At 35.4% G+C, this 17,555-nt stretch overlaps 1 pseudogene; it reads left to right on the forward strand.

The window, feature by feature from the left end:
* The first annotated feature begins 7,176 nt into the window (after positions 1-7,176).
* On the forward strand, positions 7,177-17,322 carry LOC114297537 (rust resistance kinase Lr10 pseudogene; annotated as a pseudogene).
* The last annotated feature ends 233 nt before the right edge of the window (positions 17,323-17,555 follow it).

A 17,555-nucleotide genomic window follows, 5' to 3' on the forward strand; every position in this document is an offset into this window, starting at 1 on the left:
TTTGGAATAAGTTTATCTTGATCTAATCACAAATCACGTAGATTTTCAATATTAAAGCAATCAAAGGCTCAACACGGTTTAATTTGTCGTCTCCACCAAAAGCACCCTAATCATAAAAAATAAAAAAATTAAGAAAAAATATCATTTAAGTGGAATGTAGAAAAATAATATCAAATTAACGAAAAAACTTTGCAACATTAAAACATAATTTTATAAACTTTTTCATGAATTTATTATTATTTTTTCAACATTACATGTTATTTCCCCAAAAATTAAAGTCCATTAACCAATCAAACAAGTTAATTAAGAGTTGCCAGAATTATTAAACAAGAGACATATTTACACATTTACAAATGCAACTAGAGTATGTAAATATTAACTAAATATTTTATTGAAAAAATCACAATTGTGATAATTATTCAAACTACAATGTTTATTTGATCTCTATTGTTTTAAAGTAAATAATTGGGTCTTTACGCTTTAAATTTACTTTTAATTTAATTTTTCTGTTCGTTTAAACTATAGATTAAAATTAACGATTTTTAGACATTTGTTAGTCTGTTGAAGCATACATGTAGAAAAAATTAATAAAAATTTAGACAAAATGACCAAATAGAAAATGGACTTAGAGTGTACAGATTAAATTGTTCAAATTAAAACAATATGGACTAAAATAAATTTTAGATCAAACAATAAGGGTGAAATGTATAAATTACCCTCGGAAAATTTCACTTTTTCCTCTAATAGTTTCGCCTATATGCACCTTATCACCTATTGTTTGAAAATAGTTATGTAAACCCTATGTGGTTGGTAGAATAAAGAGCATCGTCAAGCCAGCCAATAATTTAAGCAAAAATATTAAAATACCCTTGTACATAAATAATCTCATTGTATAGACCAAATGTATTTCCGTTAATTTTTTCAAAGGCAAAATTTACTTTAACACCTGTTATTTACTCTGTGTGATTTACCCTTTGACATTTAAAAATGAGTACATAATCCCTTAATGTCCCCGACACATGTTTCAAACTCGTTAAACTGGACAGAATGCACTTCAATTCACAAACACGTGAAATACGTAATTACTTTCAAATGATAGGTAGTAAACCACACATAGGCCACATCATAAGGGGCAATGTGAAATTTGCATTTTTTTTTTTCAAGTTCTCTCTCTTATCCCAACCTCGACCACCGCAAACAACACTATTAGCAGAGTCCATTGAATTTTGTTTTAGACAGTTCCATAGCAAGATGGCCATTTTCCAAATTATCTTCTTGTTCTTCTTGGTCATAGGAGCAAAGGTTGCAGCAGGAGAACAAGATGAAGAGTGCATACCAACAAGTTGCAGTAAACATGACAGCCCTGAAATCCGATTTACTTTCCGGCTAAAAGGTGTTAGGAAAAATATGTGATTCCCCACAAATAAATCAATCAATGGGAATAAAAAACTAATGCGGAAAAATTAAATCAGAAGCAACACAAGAATTTTTACGTGGTTCCCTCAATGTGAGGTACGTCCACGGGATCGAAATCCGATTCCACTATCAACCAAATAAGTTCCAAATGATTACAAACGAGACACTAATGGTCTCACAAAACCACCCTTAGGTGAATTCCAAATAATCACAAATAAAGAAGAGGAAAGACCTCACCAAATAGAAGAACCAAAATCTTCAAAACCAGAATTATAGAAGACCCAAAATAACGAACCAAATCAGAACCGAAAATTGAACCAAACTACTTCACAAATCAAAGCACCAATTCTTGATTGACCAAGTCAAATCAAGGATACCAAAACAACACCAAGTTGATTAATGGGCACCAAACTCCTACTGCCGTTTTTTTCTTCACACAAGGGGATGAACAAAAAAAACCAAAACCCAAAAATATTGTGAATCTAGGGTTTATTATCAAACCTTAGTTGTTTCCAAATTGGATTGGGTCTCCACAAATTAAATATAATATATAAAAATATATTATAATTAATACTAAACCAAATTAAACTCTTTCCAAAACCAATTGGGTCCCACACTCCAATAAGGAGGTATACCCAACAATTCTCCCCCTACCGACTTAGGTGGAGACATCAACCATACCCGCCAAAGTTCGACACTTTAAATGTTTGTCCCTCGACAAAGTCTTTGTCAACATATCTGAAATATTATCATCTGTGTGAACCTTTTCGAGTTGTAACAATTTTGAATCTAACACATCACGAATCCAATGGTATCTCACATCAATGTGTTTCGATCTCGAATGAAAAGTAGAATTTTAACTCAAGTGAATAGCACTTTGACTATCACAATAAAACACATACTTTTCTTGCTTCAAACCCAACTCTTGCAAAAATTTCTTCAACCATAACTCTTCTTTACAAGCTTTCGTAATGGCAATAAATTCAGCTTCGGTAGTTGAGAGAGCAGCACATTTTTGTAATTTAGATTGCCATGCCACAGCTCCCCCTGCAAAAGTCATCAAATACCCCAAAGTAGATTTCCTGGAATCAACATCACCGGCCATGTCAGAATCTGTGAACCCATCAAGCATCGGCTTACCATCCCCAAAACACAAAGACACCTTCGAAGTCCCTCGAACATACCTTAGAATCTATTTTACCGCTGCCCAATGTTCTTTACCCGGATTAGAGAGAAAACGACTCACCACACCAACAGCGTGAGCAATATCCAGCATTGTACAAACCATGGCGTACATCAAAGAACCAACTGCTGAAGTATAAGGAACTTTCAACATCTCTTCTTTGTCTTTTTCACTTGTAGGACATTGATTCGAACTTGAAGTGACCCGCAAGTGGACAACCAACCGGCTTTGCTTTATTCATGTTGAATCTTTCAAGAACTTTCTCAATGTAGCTTTCTTGAGATAACCAAATCAGCCCCTCTTTGCGATCACGAACAATTTTCATACCAAGTATTTGCTTTGCCGGTCCCAAATCTTTCATAGCAAAAGACTTGCTCAACTCCAATTTCAACTTGTTAATCATGGTAGAATCTTGACCCACAATTAACATGTCATCAACATAAAGCAAAAGAATAATAAATTTACCATCCGAAAATTTTTTCACAAACACACAATGGTCCAAAGTGGTTTTAGAAAAACCATTATTCATCATGAAAGAGTCAAATTTTTTGTACCATTGCCGTGTGGCTTGCTTAAGGCCATACAAACTTTTCTTCCGTGGGGCTTGCTTGAGGCCATACAAACTTTTCTTCAATTTGCAAACAAATTTCTCTTTCCCTTTCTCCACAAAACCTTCCGGTTGCTCCATGTAAATTTCTTCTTCAAGATCACCATGAAGAAATGCGGTTTTCACATCAAGTTGCTCAACTTCAAGGTTCATACTTGCAGCCATGCCAAGTACTACTCAAATAGAAGACATCTTTACAACTGGCGAGAAAATCTCATCAAAGTCAATACCTTTCTTTTGCCCAAAGCCTTTCACAACAAGACGTGCTTTGTACCTCAGATTCTTGCCATCATTCTTCAATTTGAAGACCCACTTATTTTTCAAAATTTTCCTCCCCTTAGGCAACTTCATTAAATCATAGGTGTGATTTTCAAGTAAAGAATTCATCTCCTCTTCCATGGCCTTTTGCCAATCACCTTTCTTTGCATGCTCAATTGCTTCTTGGTAGCTCTCAGGCGCCCCTTGATCGGAAATCAACACAAATTCATTGGGAGGATACTTTCTTGAAGGTTGTCGGTCCTATGTAGATTTCCTCAACTCAAGTTGTGGTGGCGGTTCTTGAGTTTGATGCTCTTCCTTAATTTCTGGCTCAAATTCATTAGGATTAGCATGATCCTCCACATCTTCAATAGGTGGTTGCATATCTCCCCCATTTTCATCATCAACTGAAGATGAAGGAGATGGATCCATGTCAATGAGATCACTAGATTTTGGCTCCAATTGATCACCTTTGCCAAAGTCTTCGATTGTTTGGTCTTCAAGAAACACAACATCACGGCTTCGAATGACTTTTTTGTCGATCGGATCCCACAATCTATACCCAAATTCGTCACGCTCATAGCCAAGAAAAATACATTGTCTTGATTTACTATCAGGCTTGGGCCTCTCATCCTTTGGAATGTGAACAAAGGCTCGGCAACCAAACACTCTCAAGTGCTCATAAGACACATCTTTACCGGTCCAAACTCTTTCTGGAACATCACTATTCAAAGGATAGGAAGGAGACAAATTGATCACGTCAACCGCTGTCTTCAATGCCTCACCTCAAAAGGATCTTGGCAATTTGGCTTGTGAAAGCAAACACCTTGTTTTTTCCACAATGGTGCGGTTCATCCTCTTGGCAATGCCATTTTGTTGAGGAGTCTTCTTAACTGTCTTTTGGTGCCGAATACCTTGGCTGCGACAATACTCATCAAATGGCCCAATGTATTCACCACCATTGTCTGATCGGATGCACTTCAATTTCTGCCCTGTTTCTCTTTCAACCATGGCCTGAAAATGCTTAAATACTTCTAGAACTTGATCTTTAGTTTTTAGAAGAAAAGCCCAAACTTTCCTTGAATAATCATCAATGAAAGTAGCAAAATAAAGTGCACCACTATATGTTCTAACTTTTAAAGGACCACAAACATCCGAATGAATCAACTCCAAAACATTTTCTTTTCTAGAAGCAACATTTTTATGAAAAGAAACTCTATGTTGTTTAACCGCCAAACAATGAACACAAGTTTTGAGATGTGTACCTTTCAAACCGGGTAGAAGCTCTTTTTTGAACAAAACTTGTAGCCCTTTTTCACTCATATGGCCAAGCCGCTTGTGCCACAATTCGGTAGAAGTATCATCTTCAAGTGCATTGACAACACCTTTACAAATTTTTCCTTGCATCGAATAAAGTGTATGAGTCTTCTTGCACTTAGCCACCACTAAAGAACCCTTTGTGAGCTTCCATATTCCATCACCAAATTTGTTGTTGAAGCCTTCATCATCTAGCTTCCCAGTAGAGATCAAATTGAGGCGAATGTCGAGAACATGCCTCACATCTTTAAGCAACAACTTGCAGCCCAAATTTGTTTCCAAGCAAACATCACCCATGCCAATAATCTTGGACAAACCTTCATTACCCATTCGAATAGGACCATAATCTCCTTTGATGTAGGTAGTGAAGAAATCAACTTGAGAAGTCACATGAAAAGAAGCACCGGAATCAATCACCCAATTGCTCTCTTGGCCCACAAAATTGATACAATCATCTTCACAAACGACCATGAGATCATCGGTAGTAACTGCCGTTATGTCTTCTTGCTTCTTATCCACACTTTTGTCACGCCTTTTCTCCTTGTTCTTGAGCTTTCGGCATTCTCGCTTCATGTGCCCTTTCTCATGGCAATAATGGCACTCAATGTCTTTCTTTGAAAAAGAACCATATTTTGATTTGTCACGGCTTTGATCACTGACCATGAGGAGTCTAACTCCTCCCCCTTGTTTTGCTTCGGCCTCTCACAACGAATGCTTCCGAATGAGAGGAACCCGCTGATTTTCTTCTATTTTCTTCATTCAGCAGGCTACTAGTGACTTGGCCTATTGTGACAACTCCATCGGGCGCCGAATTACTAACGGTCACAACCAAAGTCTCCCAACTTTCGGGCAAAGAACTAAGTAGCATCAAAGCCTGTAACTCATCATCAAAAACAATTTTCATAGAAGCAAGTTGGTTAACAATACTCTTTATTTCATTCAGATGTTCCAGAATAGGGCTGCCCTCTTTATATTTTAAATTAACCAACTTACGAAACAGAAAAGCTTTATTTGTGGCTGATTTTCTATCATAAAGACTCTCTAATTTTTTCCATAAATCATGTGCCGAAGTTTCAGTAGCAACATGATGAAATACACCGTCATCGATCCATTGACGGATAACTCCAACGGCTTTTCGATTAAGCCTATTCCATTCATCATCTTTCATACCCTCGGGTTTGCCAGAATCACCCTCAATGGGTCCATACAAATCTTTACAAAATAATAGGTCCTCCATTTTAGTTTTCCAAGTTACCCAATTGCTTCCATTGAAGCTAGACATACGAGCCACATTCCCCTCCATTGATTTACACAAATAAATAAACCCAAATAAACCGTAAGCTCTGATACCAGTTGTTAGGAAAAATATGTGATTCCCCACAAATAAATCAATCAATGGGAATAAAAAACTAATGCGGAAAAATTAAATCAGAAGCAACACAAGAATTTTTACGTGGTTCCCTCAATGTGAGGTACGTCCACGGGATCAAAATCCGATTCCACTATCAACCAAATAAGTTCCAAATGATTACAAACGAGACACTAATGGTCTCACAAAACCACCCTTAGGTGAATTCCAAATAATCACAAATAAAGAAGAGGAAAGACCTCACCAAATAGAAGAACCAAAATCTTCAAAACCAGAATTGTAGAAGACCCAAAATAACGAACCAAATCAGAACCCAAAATTGAACCAAACTACTTCACAAATCAAAGCACCAATTCTTTATTGACCAAGTCAAATCAAGGATACCAAAACAACACCAAGTTGATTAATGGGCACCAAACTCCTACTGCCGTTTTTTTCTTCACACAAGGGGATGAACAAAAAAAACCAAAACCTAAAAATATTGTGAATCTAGGGTTTATTATCAAACCTTAGTTGTTTTCAAATTGGATTGGGTCTCCACAAATTAAATATAATATATAAAAATATATTATAATTAATACTAAACCAAATTAAACTCTTTCCAAAACCAATTGGGTCCCACACTCCAATAAGGAGGTATACCCAACAAAAGGGTATCACCCCATCCACTGTGGGTATCCTGGCTTTGATTTTTCTTGCACTCCTCATAGCAAATACCCTGTGCTTGAGCTCCCAAATTTGGTGAATGTATTTGTGAACAATATTGACTACAAATCTTAAACCGTACATATATCTGAACCCAATGGCTGCTTCCCACTATGCCTTCCAAACCTCAACTTATCTGCCTCTCTATTTCGATTCCTAACATATTTCCCCTCCTCCGACCACGACTTTAGCTTCATCAATTGTTCCCAGCCACTGCAAAACTCGTTTGATGTGTATTGGAATGTTGCTTGCCGTAGCGACCACAGTCACCAAGTTTATGTCATGTACACTGTTTTTTCACCCAAATTATCTTGCACAAAGATGTATAACATCTTACTACCAGCTGAAATATGTAATGATAATAATAGATTTGATATTATTGGATTGAAATGGATTAAATCCATATGTGGGAACTGTGAAGCACAAGGCAAGTATTGTAGATTGAACAACAACAACAACAGCCAATTATTATTAAATGGATCAACTGAATGCTTTGAGAAGTCCAAACCACCATCTACAGGTGCACTTCTATTCTTGTTTCTACTTTCTTAAAGCGAGGCTTTTCACTTTTCAGTTCATTTTATTCTTTCTTGAAGCCACCATCACCTCCAAGCCTTTCATAAATAAATTTTAGGTAAATTACAAATACACTCCGTAAGATTTGTTTTAAAATACAGATTTCCCCTGGTGATTTTAAAAATTACAAATACTTCTTTGCCAAAAAAAATTTATTCAACAGAATTAGCAGAAAAAAATGACATTCTTATGTAACGCCCCAAATTTCTAGCCCAAATGATAATGCAATAATCATGGCCCCTTTAAAGGAAAAACCAATTATACAATCCTGCATTTGCATTCCATATTGTAAATAGTTTTCTCATGCGATAATACTTTAATCCGACATCAAGTAAAGAAACAAATAAATACTCTCAAGGGTTACAAGTTTTCAAGGCTTAAACCCGGTAACACAAAAACGGTTATTCAAACCCACACATACAAAGCCCTTGGCTTACAAATAGAATCACAACAAATGAGAACCTTATGCTCTCAGCACACATATTTCCACACCCTCAGTTAGGCGGATTCACCACGTCTTTTCCTGCACAAAAATCCCGTAGGGTGAGCATAAGCCTAGTAGGAAATCCTTCACAAAGTATATACATTTTATACAAGTCTCAAGAGATGAATGCACATGTCATGCCATGCCATGCCTTTTTGAAAATAAAACACATCTTCATCTTTTGAAAACTATCATGCTCAATGATGTTATGCAACTTCAACTGTTCAAAATTTATCTATTTAATTTAAGAGGCGGTAAATACAGCTCTAGTAATCCCTAGGTCGGTGTCTGCAAGTAGACTATACGAGTACTACCAATTGTCATTTTTACCGGTATTAGCGGAAGGCTCGACACCTATTCGTGTGAGTTTCTGGTCTTTCACGAAGGACACTCAGGCCAGCTTAAACAATTACATCAACACCACCTATCAAGACTTACCACCATATTTACCCCAAAACCATTTCATGAAAACCCATTTACCAACATTCTTTTCTCAATGCAAATTTCCAAAGCTTAACATAGTCCAATGAATTGAAATACCAATGTATGATTAATAATGCAGTGCAACATTACTTACATATTCAATTATTCCACACAATATACTGTTGTGATCAAAATTTCCAATCCTCTTTTCACACAATTGCACAAGATGAATATATATATATATATATATATATACTTTTACATCCAATTCATTTAAGAGAATAATGTAATTCCCACATTTCGAGCAATCTCAACAATTTAGTCAATTCAAGACTAAATCAACATTTTGACAACAATTTCCAAAATAAACAATGTTTCTCATTTTTTTTCACAAAATTCGTCATTTATATATAAATAAACAATTTTCAAAACATCCATTTATTTCGGTACACAAAATAACTATGACTACATCTTCCAAGGGTTTTCAACATCTTTCAAAAAAGACCTAATTTCTAGGTTTTCTCACCAAAACCATTCATCTCCAAAATATTTAGAAGAATCTCCCCAAAATCATCTTTCTTCAATCAATATGGTCCAAAACCCTCAATTTCTATTTTAAAAGGAAAAGAAAATAAATCCTCTTTCAAAATCACTCATCTTCTTGAAATCAACAATCAATTTCTCAAAACTAATCAAATGATGATTTAAAAAATCATCTAGATCTTGCAAAAACATATATATAACTCAAAGGAAATCCCTACCTCAAGTTTGAAGAGGAAGCGAGTTGAAAACCGCAAAATCAACGACATTGAAATTCGATCTCCACCACACACAACATAGCCCTCACCTAGATAACCGACTTTGGTGAAGAACTTAGGTCTAAATCCCAATAGATTTGGAGAAATCAAAGAGAGAAGATGACTTCTAAAGAGAGAAGCTTCCAATCTAAAGTTCTGGAGAGTTTTAGAGAGAGAGAGAGGACTGAAAAAGTGATTTGAAATATCAGATTCACGAACTGATATAACACGGTCCGCTCGATCGTGAAATGCCCCGCTCGAGCGTCAAATACACTAACCCAGTACTTTTGTAGACAGGTGAAACTTCTGAAATCAAACATTCTCCGCTCGAGCGGACAAGCGACTTCGAATGCATTTTGCATTTTTGTTTTGGGGGCGTTGCCCTTCAACCCTGCCAGGGAGCTACCCTAGAACCCACCAAGGGGCGCTGCCCCCTGGACCCCCACGAGCTGACCGGGCAGCTCGACCCCCGACCGGTCCAGTCGAAGTGGCAAAACATGAAAGAAGGATCGAAACCGGGATCGCTACACTTAACTATAACTACTCTCCTATACAACAATAAAATTACCTGAATTGTTAATTGAAATATATTTTTGATATCATTAAAAATTATGAATTGATTTGATGATTTATTTATAAAATGAGTCATTTGTTATGCAATTAGAAATTTGAAAGGGCAGGAAGTAATTTTCAGAATCATAAGGGGCATTTAGTATTTTAAACAAACTTTAGAGGATATATTTGTAATTTAACTAAATATTATTTAGTGCTACTGATAAAGTGTTTCAATTTGTACCTTAAAATAATTCTATCTCTCTACCTTTAATCTTTGGGGGACGAACTTATATGTAACTAAATTTTTTTTACTTATTGTTTGTGTAGTTTAATTTTGACAATTTCCATTGTCAAAAATGTGTATTTTGTTATCGATGTAGAAATATGTAAAGTTAAAAGAATAATTAATTTATTGACAAGAAGATAAATTACCAATTTTTATTTTTTTTATTATTTTTTTTTTCACAAACACTCTGGACAACTAAAATATTGTTACCAAATTTGAAAACTTTAACGTGTAATTTTGGAACTGGAATTTCAAATACAAATTATTTTTTTTGCAAATTTGCAAATAACTTCATTTTTGAAAAACCTATAATCATTGAATGCCACATGTAACTATAAAAATATCAATTCAAAAATGGTGCTCAATGAAAATGTGATATCTTTGTTGACGAATATGAGATGCATCAAATGTAAGATCTCATAGAAGAACAAAAAAGAGATAACTAAAATAGAGAAATAAGAAGAAAAACAAGAATTGAAAGTAGAAGTTTTGAAATAGAAATGGAGATTAGGAAGAAAATTTGAAAAATGGAAATTGAGTTGAAGAGAGTATTGAAATAAAATATTAAAAAAAAGACTACGGAAAAAACCGAGTCAAAATAAGAACAAGAAAAGAAGTGGAAGAACCGATACAAATAAGAAGAATAAAAGGTGGACAGAGAAAGGAAAATACATGGAGCTAAATAGTAAAAACTACAACTTGAAAATGCAAAAGAGATCTTAGGGTGATCAAGTACTAAATTTCTCAAAAAAATCTTGTTGGAGTGAGCCTATACAATCTATAAATATTAATAGAGGAAATTTCATTTCCCTCCAAAATTATACCCCACTAATCAATGTCACATCCGAACTTTTGATATTGTCAATTTACCCCATAACCTATTTAAATTGTGATCAATTTGTTTTCTACTGTCACATTTAAACGAAAAAAGTTCAAAAATTATATATTTTAGCCTCAAATTTTAAAATATAGATTCAAACTCACCCTTCCTATTCTCTTCTCTCACCCAAACTCACCATCTTTCCTCTCTGCACCTCTACAACTCCGCCGACCACCATCGCCACCGGATAGCCCTCCTCCTCCCTCTGCCACTGCAATCCCTCCCCCAACCCTTCCCTTCCACCTCTAGTCACCCCTTTATCTCTGCCTCAACTCCTCTCCGCTACCTCAAGCCCCTCCTTCACCACACTCGCTACCGCAGCCCCGACCCAAACCTTCAGCCTCCCTTCCACACGGCCACCACTGTCACCCCTCCTCCATCCTAACCAAACATTGAAGACCCCTCACTTCTCTCCACCACCCTACTTAGATCTGGATCAGATCTTTAAACTCTGTGTGTGTGTGTGCGTGTGTAAGAGAGAGAAAGAGAGAGAGAGAGAGAGAGTGAAACTTGGTTATTTGAGCTCATAATAACAGAGGTGTTAATTGAGTTATTTGATAACATTTTGCTTCTCTGATAAAGGAATTGATTTATTTGATGATGGGTAGGCTTGCATCTGTGGTTAATTGTTAAATTGAATTGTTAATTGTCCAAGACCCAGCAAATTAAATATATAAACGAAACCCAGAAGAATCCTTCAAGGACAAAACACATTGCAAGGGTTTCAGAGGTTGCGAACGCCGTGTCCATTGTGTATGAATTGTGGAGAGAGAAGGGTTTAGAGAAAAAAATCACAAATGGGTCGATAGAAGAAAAAATTGAACCAACTTGGCAACGCCGCTGCTACAAGCTAACAGAAAATGTGATGGTTGGTGGTGGAGGTGGTGGTAGTGGTGGTTGTTTTGTTGAGAGATGAGAGAGGGTAGTTTAGGAGTCCAAACCCTCGATTGCCTTCTCCTGCAGCCCTTCCTGCGGCGCCCTAAAACGAATTAAAAAAAAAAGAAAAGGAAAACAAACCCAAAAGAAAGAAAGAAGAGACAGAGAAGGAAAGGGGTCTTCTTTGGAGAGAAGGATTTGTTAGGTGTCTTTTGATCAATCCTCAAGGCTCTCATGGAAGCAGAGATCTTCCTATTCTTCTTATATGCTTCATCTATCTCTATCTGGAGTGTCCCTTCTGCAAATCAATTTTTTTTTTTTGAGTGTCTTAATTTTCAGAGACCAAAATAAGAAACATTTACTCAAAGTTTCCCTTTCATTTGACTTGGGGGTTTTCTCCACATCTAAACACAGTGAATGGAAACATAAAACAGGGTTTTCAAATTCAAAAGAAGAGAGACAGAGACAGAGAGAGAGAGGAAAAAAATGGGACAAACCTTAGCTCGCAACCACTACACACCAAAATCTCTCCCTTAGGCAGTGAAGACGGGGCAACGTTGAGGGTTTCGCGATGAGAGGGCAGGGGGTCTCGTTGAGATCAATTTCGAAGGACCTGGGTCGGAAATTGGTATTGAGTTTGGGTAAATCTGCGAACTCCCTCCTCTCTTTTTCTTCTACCCCTTCTCTTTCTCCTTCTTCGAAGTGGCCAAATTGCGGCTTCTCATTAGGCCGGCGAAGCCATCGCCAGCGTCTTCTCTTCTTCTTCTTCTTCTTTCTCCACCTTTATTCCTCCTCCTCTCTTTCTCTGCCTTCCTTCTTCACCATTCTTTCTTCTTCTCCCTCTCTCGGTTTGTTTTCTTTTCTTTTTTTAATTGAAATTTGGCTCCAAAACGACGTCGTTTTGGGGCACCGTAGGAAGGTCGGTAGGAGAAGGCAACCGAGGATCCGAACTCGGTAGTTTAGATGAGAAAAGGATAAAAAGGGTGAGTTTGAATATATAATTTGAAATTTGAGTTTAAAATGTAATTTTTTTAACTTTTTTCATTTAAATGTAATGATAGGGGACAAATTGATCACAATATAGGATTCGTTTGTGAAGTCAAGTTTGGGGCTTTTTTGGCTATTTTAGTCACAAAAAATAAAATAGACTTTTTAGTCCAATAAGACAAAACATCACATCCAACCCATAATCATTACATTCTTTCTCTAAAAAAAATCAAAAAAGCCAAAAACCCTTCCCAAACGAGATTTTTTAGTCCTAGACTAAAATAGCCAAAAAAAAATCAAAAAGTTAAAAAGTCAACCCACTCCCAAACGAACCCTTAAATAGGTTAAGGAGTAAATTGACAATATCAAAAATTCAGGTGTGAAATTGATCAGTGGGGTATAATTTGGGAGGGGGGGGGGGCGGATGAAATTTCCTCATATTAATAACTAACACTACACTATTCAAAACTTTGTTGTGGCATTGTGTTGAGGTCCAAGCCTGATTAGGTATATCTTAGTTGCTAATATGGTTGAATTTTCCTATGAGAGGATTTAACACTCGAGAATATTTGATTCTACTTTACCAGTTTCTTTTCCGTAGCACCTACAAAAATAAAAACAAAGTAGTGTACAATCAAAATATTATGAATCCATCATAATAAAATTTATTACTCATTGAAGAAAAAAAATAAAAATTGATTATTTAATAGTCTTCACACTTTTACAGGTGCATCAAGGATCTAAAGGTTGTAGGTAAAGTTAACTATCCTCCCTTAATTTTAACAGACATTGAGGAGGCAAAAATTTGCTAACTTGGTATTAAATAAATTTTAGGTGGGATCTTGGGTTTGTCTGTTCTTGTTGTATTTGTCATTATAGTGTATCTTGTCTGCATATCAAACAAAATAAAGAAAGAGGATCAATTAAAGATTAGAAAGTTTTTAGAAGATTACAAAGCTCTCAAGCCTGCAAGATACTCCTATGCAGATATCAAGAAAATCACAAATCAATTTCAAGACAAAATAGGCAAAGGAGGTTATGGCATAGTATACAAGGGAAGTCTTTCCAATGGCGTTTCTGCCGCAGTCAAGATCCTCAACATTGTGAAAGGAAATGGGAATGAGTTCATCAATGAAGTGTAAACAATGGGTAGAATTCACCACATCAATGTGGTCTGCTTCGTGGGATATTGTGCTGATTGTTTCAAAAGAGCTTTGCTTTACGAGTTCTTACCGAACAATTCACTTGAGAAGTTTATAGCTTCTGATCAACAAAAGCGTTCACTTGGTTGGAAGAACTTGGAGGACATTGCTCTTGGCATAGCTAAGGGAATTGAATATCTTCACCTAGGGTGTGATCAATGAATCCTTCACTTCGATATTAAACCTCACAACATCTTGTTAGATCACAAGTTCACCACAAAGATCTCCAATTTTGGTCTAGCAAAGTTGTGTTCAAAAGAACAAAGGCCCCGTTTGGTAGAGCTGTGGGAAAGTGATTATAGATTATAGCTTAACAGATTATAACTTACAGCTGTGAATATAAACTGGTAACCTGTTTGGTGCAGCTGTGGGATTATGGATTTAAGCAGTAGAGTAGTGTTTGGTAAATAAGCTGTAAAATAGTTTTTTTTTGTATAATTGTCATTTTTGCCCTTATAAGATATAAAATTTGTGATTTCATTTATAATACATTTTTTCTTTTTCTTTTTCATTTTATTTTATTTTCTTTTCTTTTTCACCTTATTTTCTTTTCTTTTTTTTTAATTTTTTTTCTTCTCTTATTTCTTTGTTAATTTTTTTTTAATTTATTAATTCATTAAAATTAATATTCATGTTCTAATTTATATTAATGTTGTGATTTCATTACATATTATCTTTCATATATTTCATTACATATTACATATTATCTTTCATATATTCATTATCAAAATTATCAATTTGTCCATCAATTATTATTATTATTATTTTCATATTATTATTATTCTTTATCAATTAGTATAAAATTAATTTTTTAATTAGCATCAATTAATACTAAAATTTTTAATAGTATCAATTATTTCAATTAATGTTGTGATGTCATTACATATTATTTTATTTCAATCAATTGTTAATTTTGTTTGCAAAAATCATTGTTTTCATTTTTTATTATTTTTGAAAATCCTAAGTGATTCGTGATTAGATCAAGATTAAAATATTCCGAATCCCAATTATTCAAAACATGCAATCTAAATCATCAAGCACTTACGAAAGTGATTTAGATTATTGTTTTTATGAATAAACAATAAATCGACACAAACGATTTTTACGTGAAAAAAATCACAATTGAAGAACCTTCAATTGTAATAAAAAATCACGGGCGAAACGCCACTAATCAATCCACTACTGAAGAAAGAAAGATTACAAAGATAATACACAAATTACCCAACTCAGTCAATTTATCTTCGAATCTTCTGTAACTCTTTCACCACGCCTTCGTCTCGGAACTGATCAATCCTGGAGTTGAATCCACAACTTCACTTGTCGAATTAACGACTACATACAGCATCAAACGCCTTTTGAAACTCTACGTTTGAATCTTCGGAATCCACCGAAGAATAACACTTTTGTATGTATACGAACAATCTCCTTGATATGTGCTTCTCAATTCATGAGTTGAATACTCATTCAATTTTATCAAGGAAAACTCACAAAAACTCAGAAGAAAAACCCAAACAAAACCCTAGGACTCTTGAATAAGATGTAGGAAAAGTAATCCCTAACAACAGCCTAAACAGATATATATATAGGAGAACAAAGTCCGCAATCTCCGCTCGAGCGCAGGACATCCCGCTCGAGCGGCTTTAGCAAAACATGCGTGTGACAAAACAGAGTTCCGCTCGAGCGCAGGACAACCCGCTTGAGCGCGAAATCACGCAGCTCAGTATTTTTACAGACCTGACAAACTACTGAGACATCTCAAATTACGCTCGAGCGCCAATGGTTCCGCTCGAGCGGGAAAGACAAAAAACTAGGAAAAATTACAACTTTATCAAAACAAAGTTTGTATGCGGATTTGACAATAAAGGACCTAACAATTTTGTTTTGTTTTCATTAATATCAATTAGAACAATTTTTTTTATATTATTATTACAATACCAAAAATTATTTCATTAATAAAAGTTAATATAATTAGTATTACAAAAATCATTATTTTCATTAACAGTACCAATTGTTTTCATTAATATAATTGATTATTTTTGTTCTTAATTGGTAAAGAAATTACCAAATAAATTTATTTTTGTTTTTAATTATTATTTTAATTATTATTTTTAATTATTATTTATTGATATTAATCGAAATAAATTTATTTTAATTGATTATTTTTGTTTTTAATTGGTAAAGAAATTATCAAATAAATTTATTTTTGTTTTTAATTATTATTTTTATTATTTTGTTTTTAATTATTATTTATTGATATTAATCGAAATAAATTTATTTTAATTGATTATTTTTGTTTTTAATTGGTAAAGAAATTACCAAATAAATTTATTTTTGTTTTTAATTTTTATTTTTTTTGTTCTCTTCCTTTCTCATGAACCATCCGTACGCCGGTGGTCTAAACCCTAGCCACCGCCGCGATCTGGAACGGCAAAGAGGGAGTGCCGTCGGCTTGACCAACCATCGCCTGAACAGAGAGAGAGAGAGAAAGACGACGGCCTGAACAACCACTGCCTGAACAACCACCGCCTCTGACACCTCTTCTCTCACGACGGTAGATCGCGATGCGTAGGGTTTTGAGATCGCGATGCCTTCAGATCGCGATGACGGCGGTGGATCGAGGCTGTCGATTTGCCTTCAGATCGCGATTGCGATGCCTCTCTAAGGCGATGATTGTCACTCTCATAGATCTGAATCCGAAAACACAGAGAGAGAGAGAGAGAGAGAGAGAGAGAGAGAGAGAGAGAGAGAGCGCTAGGGTTTCAGAGAGGTAGGGTTGGTCGGAAATCGCCTCCCTTTCGCCGGAAATCGCCTCTCAGAGGCGTGCGATGACAGAAATGAGTTGTGTTTGGTTTATATACATGGCACACTGGTAATAACTTGAAATAGTGAGGGGCATTTAAGTCATTATACACCTTAAGGCTCAGCTGCGCGCATAATCAGTTTGGAAAAGCACCTCTTAGCCAACTTAACAGATTATGCGTGAAATGGCTTAAATTAAGCCATAATTCATCCTTCATAATTTTTACCAAACACTCTAATATGACTTATTTTAAGCTATAAGTTGATTTAAGCTGTAAATAAGTTCTGCCAAACACCTACAAAGTGCAGTATCCATGACTGTTGCTAGAGGGACTGTGGGTTACATAGCACCTGAAGTGTTCTCTAGAAACTTTGGGAATGTATCATACAAATCAGATGTTTATAGTTTTGGAATGATGTTGCTTGAGATTGTTGGAGCGAGGCAAAATCCTGTAGCACAGAAAACAAGTGAAAATTACTTTCCTGAATGGATTTACAAACGTTTAGATAAAGGAGAAGAACTAGGAGTTCAGATTGATGAAGAGGGAGATGTAAAGATTGTGAAGAAACTAACTATAGTGGGACTTTGGTGCATACAGTGATATCCAATAGACCGGCCATCGATGAAAGTTGTAGTGTAAATGTTGGAGGGAGATGGAGGCACTCTAACAGTTCCAGCCAGTTCATTTTCCTTCACAAATCCAATGCCAACAAGGGGAACAATGGGTGGTACAACTTTTACTAGTGAGTTAGATGTAATTTCTGAATGTGAGTAAGAGAATAAATTAGTGATTTTTTATGAGAATTTTAATGATTATATAATTTATAATAGTAA

This window comes from Camellia sinensis, chromosome 8, assembly GCF_055761805.1.
Source record: "Camellia sinensis isolate YWXY chromosome 8, ASM5576180v1, whole genome shotgun sequence".
Lineage (NCBI taxonomy): Eukaryota > Viridiplantae > Streptophyta > Magnoliopsida > Ericales > Theaceae > Camellia > Camellia sinensis.